This window comes from Marmota marmota, unplaced genomic scaffold (genome assembly GCF_001458135.2).
Source record: "Marmota marmota marmota unplaced genomic scaffold, marMar, whole genome shotgun sequence".
Taxonomy (NCBI): Eukaryota; Metazoa; Chordata; class Mammalia; order Rodentia; family Sciuridae; genus Marmota; species Marmota marmota.
Window position 1 is genome coordinate 51109044 of NW_026000229.1, and position 22671 is coordinate 51131714.

Here is a 22671-nt window from a genome sequence, read left to right on the forward strand (position 1 = left end):
ATATATATAATTTCATGTATATAATTAATTATATACATTATATATATAATTTCATGTATATAATATAATTATATATATATCTTCATAGATAACAGAACCATAATGAACTATGAATAGGAGATGCATCTGCTAAGATTGGCTTTGGCTATATACGAGAACATGACCAAAACAAACAACAAAGACTTAAAGGACATAAAAGTATCTTTCTCACATAAGAGAAGTCAAGGACATATCATCATGTTATACACTAAAATTTATTTAAATAGGAGAAGGTACAGGAAGACATCCAGCTCCATGGTCATCAGGGACTGGGTTTTCTAGGACCGGGTTTTTTAGGTCAGCCATCATCAGTATTGTATTCTGCTCAAGTTTCAGCCATCACATCTATCTTCCAGGCAAAAGGAAGTAGAGTGTGTCTCTCCTTTGAGGACATTTCCCCAAAGTTGCACATATTTCTTTTCACGAATCATTGGCCAAACCTCAATCATTTGACTACACCCAGCTGCAGAGGAGATGAAGGGTCTCATTTGTATGACTGAAGATTAAGCTTTGCTATTGGTCTCACTAAGGAAGAAGGAGAGAATTCATATGAGAAGTAAATAACATTCTTGCCCAAAGGGAGCATCCATAATATATGAGGACAATTTTAGAGAAGGCAAATTTGTATTTATCTTTGAAGCTCCTAATAGATGTTGCAAATGCATATGTATTGGGATGGGTGGACCCTTGGTGGAGTACACTCTAGGGTTTCTTCCCTAGAATATTTTTTACAGAGCACTGAATGCTGCTCTTACCACTACTACCTCCCAACAGACAAGAGACTTTTTGTCTGCTTCAAAGAGGCAAATCTCAAAAACTACAAGTTTTATGGTACTGTGCTTTCTAGGGGAGTCCCAACCATTCCTTGTCCTATCACACTCCCTTCCCAGAAGATTTCTAGATAAAGAATAAGTGATATCTTATCTTTCAACAATAAGAAAGACAAGTATACAAATTGCTATTTGTTAAAAAAAAAAAAAGTTTAGAAGCCAATCATCATAGATGCATGTAGAATGCTGGACAGTTGCTATGACTTTCTGCCATTGTTGAACATTTATTTCTTCCTTTTTGGGTATTTTTCCTCTCTCCGTCCTGCTCTTCTTTCCTCCTTCCCTATCTTTTCTACATCATCAAAAACTAAATTCATTAGAATTAGTGCACAACTTCTGACAAATGCAAAAGCTCCAGCTGTCTGGCCGTTTGGTTGCTGGTGTGGCAGCATGCCCATGCTCCGGGTACCAGGAGACCTTCTGCTGCAGGCTCTGGCACCAGCCTCCCACCCAGGCGTCTTGCATCGCCTCCATCCCTATTCGACTGCCAGCAGAGCCTACTTTGGGTTTTGCCTGCTGTGTTATGCTCCTGCCAGTTTCTTCTGAGCTCCTTTGCATTGATTCCTGAAGAAATCATCAATATCTAAGTTTTCTCTTTATTCCACTGCCTGCAAGTGTTAAGCCTGGGATAACTTTTCTGAAAAGTTCAATGGAAAAGGTGAGTTAACAGGTTATTGGATGCATAATGCCCTACACTCTTGGTTGAGGGAAAGAGCATTCTAAGCAATAATTTTAAATCCTTTTTAACTGAGTACCTTGAAGCAATGAAAGCAGTAGAAAAAAGCAAGCTCCGTGGACAGCATTAAGCAATTACCATTGAAAATTATGTAAGCCTAAATGACTAAAATAATTTATTTTATAAAATTGCACAAAGTACTGGGAAAGATTCTGCGTGGTTAGTTTGCTTTCTCAGGGAGCTTGAAGACGTAAGCAAAAATGTTGAATTCTGAAAGTCTCAACTTAGTGAGTTAATACAGATTTGGGGATGACATAAAACACCTAAAGTTGATGATGAGTCATTGCTGCAAATGGATTGGCAAATACAATTAAATGATTTTCAGCAATTAAAAACAAAACTTAAAAAAAAAAAGAGAGAGACCATTGAATTTTGCACAAATGACCTCCCCCACTTCTGCCATAAAAATAAACATTTTCCACTATTTGTACAGGACCACTATAGCACAGTGTTAAGAACCTGGACCCTGGAGCCAGATCACCCACATTTGGATCATGGATCTGCAGCTGTATGCCATTGGATAAGTCAACTAAGAACTCTGTATCTCGGTTTCCTCATCTGTAAAATAGGACAATATGTGAGTTGTTAATGTGGTGCTTAGAACAGGGCCTTGTACTCAGAAAATACTGTATCTGAGCTATTTCTATTTGTTATACTATGTTCATGGCTTGTTGGTTGGTCTTTGCCCTCACTTTGGGACTCTGCGATCCAGAGGACCTGTATTCATCAGCTTGTTGAATGCCATGATTCTCACAGCAGGATGTTCCTATCCCATTGCTCCGCATCATCGAGGAGTGTGGGGAAAATTATGCCCATTTGTACTGGAGGAGAAGTGTCTTCTCATCTCACTCCCTTTGCGTGGCATGCTCCCATCTCTGTGAAGGACAGTTACCTGTTCCTACCTTCTGGAATCCATTCCATGTGTCAGCCCTTGGCAAGGTGCTGCTGTTAATGAGATTGACAGGCCCAGTCTGCAGTGGAGGCCATGATGGGACACACAGTGTGAAATAAGCAAATACATACAGGAATAAAATGTCACAAGAGCCCAAGGGATGCACCAACTGAGCTTTAGAGAGGTCAGGAAAGACTTTCTCTAGAAGGTGACATATTTAACTGGATGTTGAAGAGTTGGCAGAATTCTTTACATAGATAAGGAGGGCAGAAGAAACAAAGTACCAAAGTGCTCAGAATTGTCACTAGTTTGAGAACAGCAAGCCATCTTCTATGGCCCACATACTGGTGTGGGTTAACCCTCTGTCAAGGCCATAGTTGGTCCATATGGCATCTTCCTATGTGTGTATTAGTTGATGTGTGTATTAGTCAGGGTTCTCTCTAGAGGAACAGAATCAATGGGAAGTATGATTATAAAAAGGGAATTTATTAGATTGGCTTACACGACTAGAAACTGAATCATCCACAATGGCCATCTGCAGGCTAGAGAGCTGGAGGAACCAGTAGCTGTGCAGTCCAGGAAGCTGAAGTCACAGAATAAGAAGGATTAACAATGCTACTCCAGTTCAAAGATCAAAGGCTACTGGAAACTCCCTGGAGAATCCCTGGCAGAGTCCGCTTTGGAAGAGTGGAGGAGTGAGATTCTTAGGTCCTCAGGAGATAGCAGCAGCAATCAAAAACCTGGTCAAGGAGAATCAAGCTTGCAGCTGCTGCTTCTCCCTTGTTCTTCCAACTTTATCCCATCTAAGCCACCATCCTATTGGATAGTGCTGCCCACGCTTAGGGGGGGTCTCCACTTTAGTTTGCTATTCCACATGTCAATCATTCCTAGATACACCCTCATTGACACACTCAGAAGCCTTTTAATCTTTGGCATTTCTTAATTCAATCAAGTTGATAATTCAAATTAACCATTACAACGTGTACAAGCTTGGTACATGGAGCATGGGATAGGTCAGCCCCTGCTGGCTCCCCAGCTGGGTGCCATATGCTTTGATCCAGTGCTCTAGTTCCCACAGCTCTTGATTGCAACATGTTGCTGTCATCTTTCTCCTGTCTCTCTATGTCCTCTGGGACAGCATGTCAAATTAGGGGTCCCAGACCACTGGTATCAAAATCATATGGTGAGACATGGTTAAAAATAGATTCCCATCCCCACCCAGCTCTGCTGAATCAAATGTAGTAGAGTGAACGCTAGAAATCTTCATTTTTAATAAGAAAAGGGCCTGAGATCGAAATATACTTTAGAAAACACACTCCCCAAATAATTTGGATGCACAGTATGGTAATGGAATCACCACTCCTAGGCCTGGTAGAAAACCTGGTATATTATAAATGTTTAGTAAAAAAATCTAATAAATGAAAAGACCAAGTGAATACCTTGGGGGGAATATGATACAGATAGGGCAGAACAGAGCAACAAAAGGCCCTGGACTAAGTCAATGGGCGGTAACTTCCATGGAAGAAAGGCGGTCCTGAGAGGGGAAGCTGTGGGGTGAGGTTCTCCATTCAGGGCTCTAGGTGGAATCCTCGACCCAGCCTTGTGCCCCACCCCCACCTTCTCTGTTCTCATCTTCCCAGAGGCAGTTTTCTCTAATTTTTTTTTTACAGGGCAGAGACAGTCACATGTTTATCTTTGTGGCCCCAGTGAGCAGAAAGCTTCATCAACACAAGCTCAAGGTCTGACATGGGTACCTCCCCTCCCCCGGATTTCTCATGCTCTCCACCCACACCTCTTTTTCTTTTTCTTTATTTACTTTAAAAAATTTTTTTTGGTGCCAGAGATTGAACCCAAGGGTGTTTAAACACTGAGACACATCTCCAAACCTTTTTTTAATTTAGAGACAGGATCTCATTAAGTTGCTTAGGATCTTGGTAAATTGCTGAGGTAGGCTTTGATCTTGTGATCCTCAGCCTCCCCATCCCCTGGGATTACAGGTGTGCGCCACCACACCCTACTATACCTCTTTTTAAAAAGGGAAAAATGTAGTTCTTTAGACATTTGCAGACCAGGAGGTGAAGCAGCCATACTTTCTTTTTTGGTGTTTTATTTCATTTTTAATTGGCAAATAAATAATAATTGTGTTTATTTATGGGATGCAAAGAGATGCATACACATACAAACACATACAAACACACACATAGTGGAATGCTCAAATCATGCTAATTGGCATATCTATAATCTCAGTACTGAAGACATTAAAAATCCTCTCTTTATCTCTGTTGAAATATATCAGCCATAAGTTCAACAGGTGTTAACATGAAGATATTATATGACCTTGTAATTGAACATAGTTCTTCCAAAGCCACAGATCTTAGCCTTAGCCACATAATGTAATCATTGTGGGGCTTCTGGAACTATGCCTGCCTTTTTCTACACCCAGAGTTTCTAGTGTGTTCGTCTGGGGCACAGCCTGGATTCTGCTGTGCCTTCCAGATTGAGAGTGGCTATTCAAGGAGACATTGTCTGAGAATCTCTGATGGTAGTTTAGAGCATCCTGACTAGTTAGTCCATGGGAAGGCAGTTGAGGGTGAAAGGGCAGTTGAGGGTAGGAGGGCGTCAAACAACATCACCCTGGCCCTGAGCTATTTTAAAGGGTAGTCAGCAAAACCACTTCTCAATATTCTGTAAAAGTGTGTCTAGAAATACATGGAGACAGGGAAAAATAAATGAGTTCACTCCATAGCACTGTTCAGGGAATAGAATGCAATAGGTTAGAAAGAACTCTTTGATAAAGAGCTTTAAGTAGGAAATTATTAAAACCCAAAAAACATGTTCTGAAGGGCAGTCAATGAATCAAAGAAATAGGTGGCTAAACTGTCTACTAAGAAAAGTGGGCCCAGTTAACCACAGGAGTTTGGTTTTGTTGGGTGGGTTTTAATTCCTCTTGTTTCAATCTGGACCTAACCACCAGCTTCTCTACCCCCGAGTAAAAAAAAATCCACTCATTGAGGACCTACCTTCTGCAAAGACTGGGACCTCGAGTCCATGCTGCCACTGGATAATGAAGAAGTAGTTTCGAAAGTGTGCTTCCTTCTGGAGTAGCAATTTTATCAAACCTCTAGCCAATTTAGATTAGTTTTTGTGATGGCTGTTTTTTTATAGTTTTCCTTTTTGTTGTTGTTTTTGCCTGGTATTGGGGATTAAACCCAGGAGTGCTCTACCACTGAGCTAAACATCCCCCCACCCACCCACCCTTTTTATTTATTTATTCTATTTTGAGACAAGGTCTCACTAAGTTGCCGAGGCTGGCCTTGAACTTTCAATTCTCCTGCCTCAGCCTCCTTAGTAGCTGAGATTACAGGTGTGCACTACCGCTCCTGGATAGATTAATTTTTTACATTATGCAGTTATGAAATATTTTTGCCAACATGTTTTAGGGTTTTAGAACTTTTACTAATGCTGTTACTTAATAAGCATTTTTAAAATTACTTCTCTTTTTAGTAAGCGTTTAAACTTTCTTAATACATGCATGTGTGAAAGGATAGGTTACTTGAAAAGGGATCTGGAGCAGAAAGGGGCATCTTTTTGACCAGGTAGTAAACACCTAGAATCCCCAGTGGAGAGCCACTGAAGCTCTGTAACTGTCCCCTAAAATCTGCCCAGTACCAGGGTGCAAGCACACAGTCAGCGTGTTTTTAATGTCATCACCTATTTGGTTAGGACACTGCCAAAGGGGCATCTTATTCTCTTATATCTTAGATTCCTAAGTGACTTAATTCAACAGGTACTTATTCAAGACCAAGCCTTGGATCGGTGTCTGGGCAAATGTGATCTTTCCCCTCCTGGAACTTTTAATCTTAATGGGAAAAGGAGGTGCATTTTCCCCCAATGAAGCAATTATATAGCAAACTGTGTCTTAGCATGGATGGACACAGCATAGAACATGTGCCTACATTTTATTTCAGTTCTTTTGCAAAATGAGATAAGACTCACAGGGTTGTTGCTGAGTAAAATATATTGTTGAAATAAAATATTTATGCACCTGAGCACACAGTAACAGCTCAAGCAATGTTGCTTCCATTTCATTTAGCAAGGGATTCAAGGTCATCTGGCATGGTAGCTTCTCTTTAGATATAAGGAAACTGAGACCCAGAGAGGTCAAAAGACTTGCCCAGAGTCACAAAGCTGGAAAGAGGCAGAACTAATAACTAAAAAGCAGGAGCTGTATTTTCTTTGGACTTCTCAGAAAAGTACCAAGACTCTTCAAAATTCCACATTGCCCTCTAAAATGAGTGCCCCAGAACAATGGCCTGAGGTCGTTTAAATGACAAAACACAAGTCCCCCACCTAGGTTTAAAGCCACACTCATCTGTTTTCAGTCCAGAAAGCTGCTAATGGCTCTTCCCAGGCCTTTCCCAGTTGAAGCACAGAACCAAAACATTTGCAGCCTGAGGAGTCCCTCCCACTGTTTGTAGATCAAACACAAACAGAAACTGTGGGAGGCTGGGCCATCTCTAACTGAGAGAATCAATATCAATGAAACAGACAAAATCCCAAAATCTCAAAATAATGAAAACAAAGATATCCAAGTAATAAAATCTGCTAGAATCACAAAGACAACACAACTCCGATCTCAGCTGGCTCAAAGAAAGTGTCCATTAACAAGGGATTAACACAAGGGAAGTACACAACCAGTCAATAGGAAATGAAAACATTTCACACAGCCTGGTCCCATTTGAGCCCACCCTGGGATTATGGATGAGGGTGTGCTGAGATGATGCAGTTCTGACTATAGAAAGGAGTCTCTAGAAACCACCAGCCATGTTCCGACTTAAAGGGGCACCCCAAACTGAAACTTGTAAGACTGAAAATTTTGGGAACTGATAAGCCAGAAAGTGATACTGGCTTATCAGTAACTGATTAGTACTGATTAATTGTCCTTTTAAATCTTTTCTGTTGCAATTTTCAGCAGACCCTTGAGAAAAAAAAGCCACGCACTATCACTGAAATATCTTTTAAAATGTGGGTTTTAGTCAAGGTTCTCAAATGCCAGAGTTCTGGGGGATGGGTAAGGGGAAATAAATGAATTAAATTGTGGTTTAAAATTTGATGAGCTTATCATAAAATGAGTAAAATGGCATGTTCCACGCCCCATATGAAGATAATGTAGGTACAGTTGTTCCAGCGTTCATGTTCCTTCAAAATTCATGTTGAAACTTATTCCTCAATGCAAGTGTGTGTGTGTCTGTGTGTGTGTGTCTGTGTGTGTGTGTGTGTGTGTGTAACCCAGGGATGCTCTACCACTCAACTATATCCCCAACTTTTAAAATATTTTTTTTATTTTGAAACAGGGCTTCGCTAAATTGCTGAGGCTAGCCTGTTAATTGGGATCCTCCTGCCTCAGCCTCCCAAGTGGTTGAGGTTACACAAGAGCACCACTGTTTTCCCACACTGTTTTCCCAATGCAATAGTATTAAGAGGTGGAGCCTTTGGAAAGTGATTAAGTGGTGAAGGCTTTGCCCCTGCGACTGGTATTAGTGACCTTATGAAAGAAACTTAAGAAAGCTACCTCATCCTTCCATTTCCTCCATCATGTGAGAACATGATAAGAAGATCCTATCCTGGAAGTCCTTACCAGACCCTGAATGTGCTGGCACCTTGATCTTGCACTTCTCAGCCTGCAGAACTATAAGAAATAAATTTCTATTATTTTTCTATTACCCAGTCTAAGATCTTTTGGTATAGTCCCAGAGCATGCTTAGACAGTGGGTATTTTCAGTTTAAAATATCTTCATTTGGCTGAGGTCAAAATTAAATATTAAAATGAATATAGTTGACCACGAACATACATTAGTACGATACTTATAATGGCTATGATATTTCTAGTCAATGGCCAAACAACTATAGAGTTGAATTAAATGTATGCTATGCATATGATAAAATTCAAACATTTCTGTAATGGTTAATAACTAAAAATTAAAACAATTCTTTTTTTTTCAAAACTTTGCTTATTTTATTTTAGTCGAAAGTTATAACTCTATTTCTTTGATGTACACATCTATAACCAGGTATGATGACTTCAGATGAAATGAGCTTTATGTATTTGTTTATCATTAACAACTCCAAGAAGAGTCCCAGTTTAAGATTTGTCTGGCCTCCTGAGCATGCCAAGCTGCATGGTCTGAAATACAGATGTGTCTTAGCCTGGAAATGTAGTCTCACCCTGGAAACATATTGCAAAGAACAGAAAAGAAGGAATGAATAAACTATGAATCTCTCTCAGACATTGATTCCAAAGAGATTCAGACAATTGTCATAGAAAATGACTGCCAGTCACTTGTAGCCAAGGGGCCATATTTCACACATGGCAAATAGGGACATATTTGGTCTGCAAATGGAGAGAATATTTAAAATTGGGACCAACCTTAAAAGTCAGACTCATCTGAAAGGGTTTCCTTATGATGGACTCTGTCACTATCCTAGAGGAAATTCATGATGGCTTCCTTGGCCCCTAAGTTCTGCAATCTGGGCTCCACCTCATTCCCTGCTGTGCTCAAAAACCTTTCTTCCACAGCTTTCATGCCCCCCGCCCCCGTGTGTATGTATGCAGGCTCACACACATTCACCCATCTAATGTCCAACTCCTAAAATCTTCCTCACTTCCTCTACTAGTATCCCATGTTTCCTAAAAGAAAATGTGATTTTAGCTAAGACCTGAAGCTTAGTCTCAAAGTTGGTTCATAAAGGCAAAGAATTTGAGGCAGATTTGGATGCTAAAAACATATTAGTGAAAGCTTAGATAGAAAAGGAGTCCTGAGTAGTTTTGGAATTGTTTTCTATATCTAGCCGTGGGAGAAATCTTTTCACGTAAATGGTCTCCAAATGTTTTAAGAGCATCACTTAGCAAAGTGGTAAGGCTTAGCATCCCTGCTTTTTTTTTTTTTTTTTTTTAGTTTCTCAGAGCAGAGACCGTTTTAATGTTGTGCAGGTAATTGGCTGCAATTGTGCTCATTCACCTTCATCCACAGGGGTATAAAAAGAAGTTGATCACACCAGAGGCTACCCAAACCTCTCTGGTAGGATTTCAACATAGTTCCCAGAATCAACAAACCCCCAGTGTCTACTGAGTGCCAATAACTAGGACTAGGGATAAATAAGATAGAGTTCTTGAGAGTCTGCAAGGCATTTAAGATGTGAGCATGAGTTTGGGAATCAGACCATCCTAGAATCAATCCAAAAGTGATAGATCCTATGGTTACTTGCCTGATTGTTCTCCTCTTACTCCTTGTTAGAAGACTCCTGCTTCAGGAGTTTTGTCCATAATTTGAAAAAAGGGCTGGGGAGGTGGCTCAAGCGGTAAGCGCTCGCCTGGCATGCGTGGGGCGCTGGGTTCAATCCTCAGCACTACATAAAGATGTTGTGTCCACCGAAAACTAAAAAATAAATATTTAAAAAATTCTCTCTCTCTCTCTCTCTCTCTCTTAAAAAAATACTGTTTCCTGGAGTTTCCTGGCATTTCCTGGCCTTTCCTGCAAACAGATATCCAAAAGACATGTTCTAGCCAATAAGATGCTGGATAGGATTCTGAAGAAAACTTTTAATTAAAAGGGGAGCCTAGCTGGCAGGCTCCTTTGTCTCTCTGTCCTTACTTCTTCCTGCTAGTGGTGTGACAGCCATACTGCAAGGTTGAATCCAAGGAGCCACCAGGCTATGAAGAACACAGTGGAAAGACACAGGAGACTAGGTTCCTGAGAGCTTTGATTCCATGCAGCAACCTTAGACTGCTTCTGCATGCAATCTTGTTGCACCAGCCAACTTGCTTAACTTGCACTAACTGCCAGGTCTTCTATTATTTGCAGTCAAAGGCATTTCTGAATGCTAAACCAGTGGTGTCATTAAGCTTCACTTTTCGCATCTGCGAAGAGGAATCTAATCTTTACCAACTTTGAAGCGTTGCTGAAAAGCCTAGTTGGTACATACTTGTTCCAACACCTAGGTCACAGTAATAATGGGAAACTATTATTTTGAATAGTTATTAGAATGAGTATCTTTTTTTTTTTCTTTGGGAGCAAACCCAAGTTTTTCCCTTTCTTCTGGACAAGGAGCTAAGGCTATATGACAGTGGAAACCAGCTGAGTTCCACTTTATATAGATCCTTACCCTAAATATGACAGTCAATAAATACTTGATAGCTAAAAACCATGTCCTTCTGTTTTTACTGTAGATTTCTCAGGCTTTCTGCTAATGCACGCTCGCTGTTTCTAACACTTGACAAGCAAGCTGTTGTTTTTTTCTTTTTAGCGAAACCCAATCTTGAATGCATTTCATTCTTGAGCAGCAATCACACCAACAACTAATAAAGCATTTCTATTAAAAATAACAGAAATATTTTTTTGGATACATAGGTTTTTGCCTCCAAACACTGAGTTTTGCCCTGAGTAGGTGAAATAATCATAATTCTGATTCATTTCATGTTCTGTGTATTTGGCCTTCAATTTTGTGGACAAAATCACCAGTTACTGCTCATTTTATTAGCTTGTAAATTAGCTTTAGTTGAAGCTTCTTGATATTTTGGTCCAGCAGAAGCAATATAAAGAGGCTTCAAAATATATCCCGGGTAATGATTTAGATGATCTTATGCCATGTGTGTCACAGCAGCAGGACATGAGTTACTACCGCATCCCAGGTCCCTGTGTTGCTTTGCCACAACACAGCTCAATAAAGCAAATGTGATAAACCGAGTGCAGTGGCGCACACCTGTAATCCCAGCAGCTCAGGAGGCTGAGGCAAAAGGATCGTGAGTTCAAAGCCAACCTCAGCAAAAGTGAGCAGCTAAGCAATGATCCTGTCTCGAAATAAAATATAACATAGGGCTGGGGATGTGGCTCAGTGATTGTGTGAACCTGAGTTCAATCCCCGATAACAACAACAACAACAAAATATGATAAATGTACATAATAGGATATTATTCAGCCATAAAAGAATGAAATCCTGTCATTTTGTAGCAACCTGAATGAACCTGGTGGATATTATGTTAAGTGAATAAGCCACACACAGAAAGACAAATACAGCATGTGTGGAATCCGAACAAGTTGATTTCATAGAACAGAAATAAAATCGTCCTTCCCAGAGACTGAGAAGGGTGGGAGGGAAGGGAAGACAGAAAGAGATTGGTTAATGGGTATAAAATTACAGTTAGGTAGGAAGAATAAGTTCTAGAGCTTCATAGCACATTAGATTGAGATAGTTAATAATTTATCATATACATTTCAGGTATTGTAGCTAGAAAAGAGAGGTTTTGGATGTTCCCAACACAAAGAAAAACGTTTGAAGTGATGGATATGCTAATTACCATTATTTGATCATTACACATTGCGTACATGTATTCCAGGAGAAATCTAGAAATATGTACTACTACTACTAACTGTGAAACTTTAGTTAAGCAAATTTGTGAACTTTAGTTAAGCAAATTTGGAACATTAGTAAATGAAGGCTGAAGTTCAGTCAGGGGCAGGGGAAAAACCCATCCATTTGTTTAAGATTTGTTGGAAGAGGGATAACCACAATGGGTGGCTATAATGAGCCTCTTGGTCTGTTAAGCAGAGGTTTTCCATACTACAAAGGTTTCAGCCAACTTTTCTAAATATTTTTAGTACCCCAATTTTCTAGAGGAGAATCTACATCAATATTGTCCATTACAATTATAATGTGAATCATAAGTATGAGCCATATGAATAATGTTAAATTTTTTTGTAGTCATATTGAACACACACAGAGAGATACAAGTAGAATTAATTTCAAATAGATATAGATATAGATATAGATAGATAGTTTTTTTTTTTTTTTTTTTTTTGGTGCCAGGGATTGAACCCAGGGCCACTTAACCACTTAATCACTTAGCCACATTCCCCAGCCCTTTTTATTTATTTTATTTTAGAGATAGAGTCTTGCTAAATTCTTGAGGCCTGCTTTGAACTTGTGATCCTCCTGCCTCAGCTTCCCAAGCCACTGGGATTACAGGCATGTGCCACTAGACCCAGCTCAACTACATTTTTAAAAATTTTTTAAAATTTGTTTTAATTAGTTATACATGACAGTAGAATGCATTTATGAACTTTGATATATCATACGTAGATGGGATGTAATTTCTCATTTTTCTGAGTATACATATTGCAGAATCATATTGCTCATGTAGTCACATATATACATACATTAATAATGTCTGTCTCATTCTACAATCTTTCCTATCTCCACATCCCCTCCCCACCTCTCCCATCTCTTCCTTCTATTTAATCTAAGGTAATGCTATTCTTCCCTAGTGGCCCCTGCCTTATTGTGAATTAGCATCTGCATATTAGAGAAAACATTCGGCCTTTGGTTTTGTGGGATTGGCTTATTTTGCTTTACATTTTACTTAATTCAAAAATATATCCAAAATATTATCATTCCAACAAATAATCAATTCAAAATCAATGCAATATTTTAGTATTCTTTTTCCAGATTAAGTCCTTAAAATCTGCTGTGTAATTTATTCTTACAGCATATCTCAGTTTAGAGTAGCCAATGTCAGGTGTTCAATAGCCACGTGTGTCTTGTGGCTAGCATACTTCATGTCCATATTGTAAGGCCTATATTTCATGGTCTGCTTTGACTTCCTTGAGATTTGTAGGATCCCCAAAGCCTAACTATGATACCCTCACCCCTACTCCCACCCCAGCAGGAAAGGCTCCTCCTTGGCCAGTTCCCCAGGTTGCCAAACCAGCAATGCACCACCTGGTCCTCAATCTAAAAAGTCACTTCTCTGCCAGCCTGTGGAATTACTCAGACAAACTCCTCACCTCCAGTGAGGGCCAGGGGTCATCTCCCCCCCCCCCTTATGCCTACAAATCCAGCCTTCTCCAGCCTCTGCTGGTTCACTTGCTCCCAATTGCACCCCAGTGTGGCCTTGCATGGCGTGGTGTCCTCTACCCCCACTTGTGGGACTAATAAACTTCCATCAATCTCATCTGCCCAGTGTCCACTGTCATGTACTCAGCCCTCTCCAGAGGCCTAGAATAGAATTCCCTTCCACCCACAAGGTAAAGAGGAAGCAAACCAAAGGACAGCATGGGATTTATGCTTTAAAAGAGATTTTAAAGTCAACTTTTCAAAAATGTCTGGAAAAAAATTGTATTCATCTCTGAGCTTGCCTATATTTGCACTGTCTAAAAAAGTCCACTTGTAGCTCTCTGGGTAATTTGTTCTTATCTTGTTAATATTTTTAGTACTTTGGGGTGCTTATCTTTTATCTCAGTTGTGCAGCCAATCCTGTGTTGGCTCTGTACTTTCTTGCTACATTTTCTGACCTTTTTGAGGCTTGAAAATCCTGGAGGCCAGTGGTCCCTAGTATTCCTTGTTAGTTCTACCCACCCAGCATTCCAAAGGCTATTGGAGAAGAGAGATGGCAGGCCACAATCTCTTGATATCTGAGAAACTCAAACAAGGTAGTTTTAATTGCATTCATTGAAGACATCAAAATAGGTACTCTAATTAAAAGGAAACCAGGCCGGGCGTGGTGGTGCAGGCCTGTCATCCCAGCAACTCGGGAGGCCGAGGCAGGAGGATTGCGAATTCAAAGCCAGCCTCAAGCAACTTAGTGAGACCCTGTCTCTAAATAAAATACAAAAAATGGCTGGGGTTGTGGCTCAGTGCTTAAGTGCCCCTGGGTTCAATCCCTGGTTCCCACCCTCACCCCCACCAAAAAGGAAACCAGGATTCCAAAAGACAAGTTACATGGCACTACATAGACTCTAAGTTCTAATCATAATAATCATAGATCTCCCCCCAAAAGGCATAATTCCTTAGAGAATTTAATTAATTAAGCAACTAATTAAGTGATTGGTTACTTAGTCCATTAAAATATTAAAGCAAAAATCTGCTTCATGGGGCTGTTTTTTTGTTTTTGTTTTTGTTTTTGTTGTACTGGGGAATCAAACCCAGGGTCACACACATGCTAAGCAAGTGCTCTACCGCTGAGCTAATATCCCCAACCTCATGGGACTTATATTTTCTGCATGTATGTCAAATAGAAGGCCTTAGGTAGAAGCCTGTGGGCAGAAGTGGTGGGGAATACAAGGTGGCTGCCCAAATTCTTGTGCACTGGCTGTGCACACATCTATTTAGCCAGCTATGCTATCCGAGAAAAGTCTATGCAAGCCAGAGGCAGCCCTGAGTCATCTGCTGCTCCCAGAAGATTTATATGTGTGATTTGCTTTTTTGATAAAAGTCATTATACAGAAAAATTCATCTACAAACATATGGTGAGATAAAAATTGTATTTAACTTCATATAGTTTATTAGTGCTCAGCATTGTGAGATAGGGTCTTATAGCAGCACAGGGTAAAAAACACCATCTCTGCATTTATTCAGAAGAGATTTTAAAACCTGGCGATAAATAACCATGAGTTAGCTGCTTAGGCCTCAGTTTTGTTGTCTGTAAAATGCAGATGATAAGTGAACTACCTCCTTGAATTTTTAAAGCATGTAACAAGAAAATCCTTGTTAAGTGCTTTCACTGCTATATAAAATGGTACTATTATTATGAATGTAACATGCTTATTTTTATTTCTAATAACTATCATGGAAATTTTTCTTGAGGAGAAAATTGTCTCTGATTGGAAAGATGCATTAGTAAATCCCGGCCATAGAACAGGGAAAAGCAAAAGTCATTTTTGGTGTATGCTTATGAAGCAATGCTGTTGGGGACACCCCTGCAGGTGCTTAAGAGTCAGAGGTGGAGGAGGCCTCTGTGTACCTAATAAACATGGATGTTGTCCCTAGTGACAGGCTGTGACTACATTACCTGTTGCAAGAGTTTCTTTCCCCTTATCAGCTGTTCACTCATGTTTTTCATCTGGGAGAAAATTTGGATTTCTTTTCCCTAAACATAGGTGCTTTAAACAGAAGATGCAGAAGTATAGGGGAGAGGCCTTGTCAAGGAGGAAGAGGGGCAGGGTAAAGGGACAGTGCCCAGTAGTACTCTCTCTTACCTCACCACTCCCTAAAGCCAGCTCTGAGAAAATTCTCACCTTCAAGGACAAGAAAAAAGAGAGTCAATACGTATTGAATGTCTACCCCATACAGGTACTTTACTGGGTATTTCATATGACATAAAATAGCATTAGCTGTATTTATTATAATACCATTTGTCAGGCGTTGCACTAATCATGGTACACATATATATTTTTTTTAACTTCATTCTCATGGCAATGTTGTGAGCATGTAGATAGTTATCTACATTCTACACAAGAGTTCCAAAAGAGGCTCAGAGAAGCAAAATAATTTGTTCAAGGTCACACAACTAGTTACCTTCATTCCAACTGGAGTTGCTGGCTCAGATGTGTCTGTATGTCCTTTCCCATGTACCATGGTACCTCTCAACAGGAAAAGATGACCATCAGAAATATCACCACTTCCTATTAATCTCCACATGCCCAGCTTTAATTGAGACTCTCGCTCATAGTAAGTGCTCAGTAAATGTTTATAGAATGCATGTCAGTAGAGAAAGACTGGAGAAATGTACATATGGAGTGTTAATATATTGCAAACTGAGCAAGAGAGGCAAACAAAAGGAGAGACCCCTGGGTGTTCTTCATAATTCAGAGTGACACCATGCACCACTCTGCACTATTCTTGATTGGCTGCATTTGATGATGCCCATACCTGATTTATATGGTCATAAATAATGTCAACTGCAGCAACCATCATTTTCTGAACTTAGTTGGGTTCTATCTACCTGCTGATTTCTATTAAATGCTGCTTAGAAAAATAATTGTGTGACTTGGCCCTGTTGGCATGAAATATAAATCATTGGTTTGGCTGCTAAAATATAACATTTAAGGTGTACAGCGAGACAAGAAATCCCCCTGCTGCCCTCTAAGATGCTTTAACAGAAGACAGGAGACCCTGGATGGTTTCCCATTGCAATGTGCCACGCGTGTGTAGCTTGCTCTGCTGGTGGCACTGTGCTGCTGTCGTCACAGAGCCATCAGTCATGGATTATGGCTACAAGGGGTGCCCTGGTTTAATCTCATTTCTGAATGAATTAATATTATTAGTTTAGACAAATTAATGGTATTAAATGTGCAAGGTGAGTAGGAATTATGTCCACATCCACCTATTACTAAATGTGCCTCATTCGTGTGCAAAAAAAGCTTATTAAATCAATTCCATGGAATCCTATTTTCTAAATGCTTCTTAGAAGACGTGCAAAGGTAGGCTAATATACCTATGGACAAGTAGATTTCTAAAAATTAAATCTCTTCTTTGGTCCATATCAGAGGAAGATATAACTTTGTGGTGACTTATTATATGTCTTTAAAAATAAAATTATAAGTAGACTCCATCTAAAAAAATTTTATTTTTTCAAAAAGCCTTGAGCCATCTGGGCACGGTAGCTCATGCCTGTAATCCCAGGGGCTTGGGAGGCTGAGGCAGGAGGATCATGAGTTCTAAGCCAGCCTCAGCAAAAGTGAGGCACTAAGCAACTCAGTGAGGCCTTCTCTAAATAAAATACAAAATAAGGGTGGGGATGTGGCTCAGTGGTTGAGTGCCCCTGAGTTCTATCCCAGTACCAAAAAAAAAAAAAAAAAAAGGCTTGAGCCCCCCACGCTCTTTCCCCCCTTCTAATATAAAAGTAAGTTTTAAGTTATACCCATTTTTTGAGAGGAAGAGAAAAAGGGATATAAGCTTCTATGTATCTCTTTTTATACCTGAAACCATTTTTCCCCTAAGTCTAAAGGAAATGCATATTTTTAGATGTATAATGCAGCAAGACTAAAATTCATGCCTGTAGTTGAAATTTGGGAGGAAATGATGATCAAAATGAATGAACTCAAGGATTTTTTTTTCTGAATGATGTTCTTAATTGTTACTTTAAGGAACCTAGAGTGTTGAATACTGTGAACATACAGATTGACCATGTTTCATTAATGCAAGTTATTAATTACTGGGCACAGTACCAAATACTGGGGTTCGAAAACTTTATCATTCTCCTTACATCTCATTGGCTCTAAATTGGACCAAAAAGTAATTAGATCATTAAGTGCTCTTAATGTTCTAATTACTTCCCATCAGGCCCACCTCTTAGAAGTCCCATCACCTCTTACATTGCCACACTGGGGACTAAGCTGGGGACATGATCCTTCAGGGGACTCACTTGAACCATATCCAAACCAAAGCAAGTTTCAATATAATTTCATTTCAACACATAATTACTATTTAGAAACTTTTTTTAGGTATTTTACCTTCTCATCATCATCATTATTAAGTGTTTTTCCCAGCATATATTTTGTATTTACAGAAGATCTCAATTTGAATGGGCCACTGCTAGTTAACCTTTCTAACTTTCCCCCAATATAACTTCTCATCTACAAAGTTAATTTCACATCATGCTCAGTGTTTTGAGAAGTTTGTCTTCCCCAGTTTACCAAATTAGTATTCATTTTATGTCATTTCATCTAACAAGCAGTTATTGTTTGGTGCCTACTAAGAAATGAGGAATCTTTTCTACCTTTGAGCCCCCAGCAGAGCCACAGGACCCTTCTTTTTCTGTCCCATTACATTGATATGAACCTCTTTATAGTGAACTTTAGACTCCTTCTGCTTAGGAAATGGCTAAGGAGACAGTACTGTTTATTATATCCACATCCACCTTTTACTAAATGCGCCTCATTCGTGTGCAAAAAAAGCTTATTAAATCAATTCCATGGAATCCTATTTTCTAAAATGCTTCTTAGAAGATATGCAAAGGTGGGCTAATATACCTATGAACAAGGGGATTTCTAAAAATTAAATCTCTTCTTTGGTCCATATCAGAAGAAGATATAACTTTGTGGTGACTTATTATATGTCTATAAAAATGAAATTATAAGTAGACTCCATCCAAGAAAATTTTATTTTTTCAAAAAGCCTTGAGCCAGCTGGGGATTTTAACTGTGTACTCATGATAAATAGGATTTTATGTCATGGGGGTTTAGATTGGAAGGGACCTTGAAAGGTGTGATGGTTAATTTTATGTGGCCACAGGGTACTCAGACATTTGGTCAAACATTATTATGAGTATTTCAGTGAGGGAGTTTGGAGATAAGATTATTGTTTAAACCAGTAAACTGAGTAAAGCAGATGCTCTCCCTAATGTAGACAGGACTCATCCAATCAATTAAAGGTCTGAATAGAACAAATACCTGACCCTTCTCCATGGAAGAGAGAATTCTTCCTGCCTAAATGTCTCTGAACCAAGATGTCAGCTTTTTTCCTGTCTTTAGAATCAAACTGAAACATTAACCATTCCTGGGTTTTGAGCCTGCTGGCCTTCAGACTAGAGCTGCAGCACCCGCTGTCTTGGGCCGCCAACTTGCCAGCACACCTGCAGACCTTGGGACTTGCCAGTGGACATAGGTGCATGAGTTAATTCCACACCTATGCATGTACATGTGCATACACACACACACCCCCATATGGATGGAAAGACAGATAATCCGTGATATATAGATATGCTCATAGGTAGATAATAGATGGATGAGGGTTCTGAACATGGTTCTGTTTCCCTGGAAGACCCTGACTGATACAGAATCCTTTTCATCCAATCTTCTCAGTATCCTCAGCATCAGCAGGGCATTTAGTCTGGCGCGACTTCCCTCCCTTCTCCATGGATACCAAATCTTCAAATGCTCAGGTTCCTTCTATAAAATGATATAGTATTTCTATATAACCTACATACATTCTCTCATATACTTTAATCATCTCTAGATTAGTTATAATACCTAATACAACATACTCTGTAAATAGTTGTTATACTAGATGCTTTGGGGAATAATGTCAAGAAAAAAACTGCACATGTGCAGCACAGATGCAATTTATTTGTTCTTTGAATATATGTGATTCATAGTTGATTTAGTCTGTGGAACCCTTGAATACAGAGGACTGGTAATATTCGAGGAAATATCACAAATGAGAAATACATATTGCTTTGATTGATGGAGAGACCCACATGCTATTATTTGTATTAGTAAGTGTCTGGTGAGAATGCATGTCTAGGCAGATGTGAGATGGGAATTCCAGACCCATATCAGCACCAGCAATACCTGTGATCTCACCTGCTTATTCTTATAATTTGATAGAAACTATTTAGTCCATCTATTTTTCTTACCAGAATAGTGATAGAGATGTGGATGGGGACTCACGGGAAAACCTCTACTCCCAGGGCTCTTCCCCCAGGTTCTGCCCAGGCAATGGCACCAAAAAGGAGACCTCACTCTTGACATCTTTCATAGCTTCATGGGATNGCGCCAGACTAAATGCCCTGCTGATGCTGAGGATACTGAGAAGATTGGATGAAAAGGATTCTGTATCAGTCAGGGTCTTCCAGGGAAACAGAACCATGTTCAGAACCCATAAGCTATTCTTCCATCTTTCCCAGGTTGGAGAAGTCAGTTAACTACTCTGTTAAACAATGATTCCACAGTAAATAAAGGCAGCAGTTCATCTTCATGGCTGTGTGTGTGTGTGTGTGTGTGTATGTGAGTGTATTTCCCAAAGCTTATTTTAAGCTTGGGTTTTACAATTCTTACTTCTTCTCTGAAGATTCTGTGTGTTCTTTTTGTACCAGTATATTTTGTGCCACCCCTACAAACCCCCAAGTAGTCTCTAATCCCCCACAGTAATTAGCCCTAACCAATATTTAAGTGCTTATTTTTTTTCAAGTTCTGTTTGTTTTGCCCGTGACACTAATTTATGGTTAGGTTATAACGATGGCAACCACAATCATTTAAATTGCTAAGAAATTTGTAAGCTTTAAAGGACTTATTTTGGGGAGGAAAAAAAACCCTAGAGTATCATTTATTTTTATTATTATTTTTGCTTTAAAATTGTCCCAAGATTTTTCTCTCCACACTTTAACTCATTCTAGGTATTTTAGGAATAACTAACAGTGAACTTGTCTGGGGAAAAACTGCCCTGAGCTATTCTTTAAGTTAATTATCACTTCTTTTGGTTCTGTGAATGGCTGTTCAATGACACTGTCAGCAAGTGGAATGAACCAAATTACTTTAATTATGGAGTAATTGCACAGAGTGATGGTAATTAAATCTTGATCAGTTTAAGTGAGTGAATTAATTGCTCTAACTTGGAATGCACACCATAGCAAGAGGAGTTGTTTTGTAGTTTAATTAACACCATCCACTAAAGTCTTATCATATCTAAAATGTAGACAATTAATGAGTTTGATACTATTCTCACCTTCGCAAGAACTAGGACAGAATACATGCTGAGAAAGGTAGTGTACTAAAGGAATGACAGGAAACTTAATATTCTTGTCACTTTTATAGATATATTGGTTTCAATCTCTACTTTGCCTTCTGGAGAAATGTGCAAATAGAAATATTTCCATATAATTAGCTTCTGGCCCCATTTCATTTTAATATTCCCTGATCTATGCAACAGTATACGTTTCAAATTTTGTTAATGTTTTAAATGTCTACAACCTGAATTTCATTGTGAATCTATCCATCACTCACTTCCTTTCATTTGGGAGAGACTGGCCCTTGTGCAAATATGCTCGAGGTCTTTAGAGAAGCATTTGTCAATCATCATTTATTAGAAGTGGCTTTCCATGCTCCTTCTAGTACCTGTTCCCTAGTGCTGGGGAATGCTTCATGTTTATGGAGCACCTCTCCTGCCTCAATTGAGATCAGCAGTGCTCACCTTTGTGCATTAAAATCACCTACAAAATTCAAAAATTGTCAATGCCCAAGCCCCAATGCAGAATCTAGGGGGATGGGGAACAAGCATGAATATGTTTTTAAAACCTCTTAGGTGATTCTAGTGCTCATCATAGGCTGAGAACCACAGATGTAGAAATTCCATCCATCTCACCCTGTTGGCACTCAGAGGAAGATGGCATTACTGCAAATGGCATTTCCTGGGGGGTTGTTCCAATGGCTAGGACACAGTCTAAGGTCGGAGACCTGGGCCTAATCCTCCAACCCTCTTCATAAATATTTCACACTATACTCTAGAGCAAGTCAAATGGATAAATCCCAGTTTATAAACCAGAAAAGCAGAGAAACAAAGGAAGTCAACATGATTTTTTAGCAATCTTAGGCATTGTTTTATTAAGCTCCAATAAAGAAAAGATATATTCTTCTAAGTCCCAGGACTCTTACTATGTGTGTGTAGTTGGTTTAAGGATTATTTCTCAAGCATCTGTGGGTAGTGATGACTAAATAGAATTGGTAGGGGAAATGGCATTTGCCAGTTCAGCCTGATGTAATAGGTAAGCTTCTCAAGGTCAGGTATCATCAGAGCCAGAACTTGAATCTGATCTTCCCTAATTTCCACATCCATAGATGTTGAACCTGTATACCCTAGGCTCTAGCTCAGAATTAACACATGGGAATTGGCCTAAGATGATGCATAGATTTATATATGCGTAGATTTAAGTATTTATAATGTCTTGAAATATGAGCTGGTTTTGGAAAATAAGAGTTTTCTATGTGAAGGAAGAGAGTTGGGGAGGTCCTGCAAACCAATGCTGCTTACATGCAAAAAGACGTCAGCATACAATGTTGAGGGGAGAAATATATTAGAGCAAATGGACCCAAACCATTGACAATCTACTTCTGGGCGAAGAAGTAAATGCATTTAGCTTGTTGTTGCAGAGAGAATGAGAAGCAGGCATATGAAGCAGCTTGGTAACTGGGAGTTTTGAGACAGGATGGGTGGCTCTGAGGAAAGTTTAAGAAATTGCAAGTCTGTTTGGTATTGAGTGCCATCAAGAACAGATGCAATTCAGTAATTGGGTATTTATTAGTTGTATCTAGAGATGGGAGGATTGAAGTGAGGCTAGCTCAGTGGATAGTAAAGCCGTTCATCCTTCCTGTGGTTGCAGAGGATCCTTGTCTCTGTTTCAGACATAGTCAGAGGGGGAGTTGTCTCATCCTCTGCTATGAGCATGGTTCGTGTTCAGTTGGAAACATCATGAGTAGCTGCCAGCAATGCTTTTTACTTTTTTCAAGGGACAAGGCTCTTGATTGCTATTTTAAGGAGCTAGGACTTAAATGTTGAAGAATTTAAAGGAATGAAATAACATTATAAAAATTCCAATTTTGGAATAATCTCTCCAGTGGCTATGT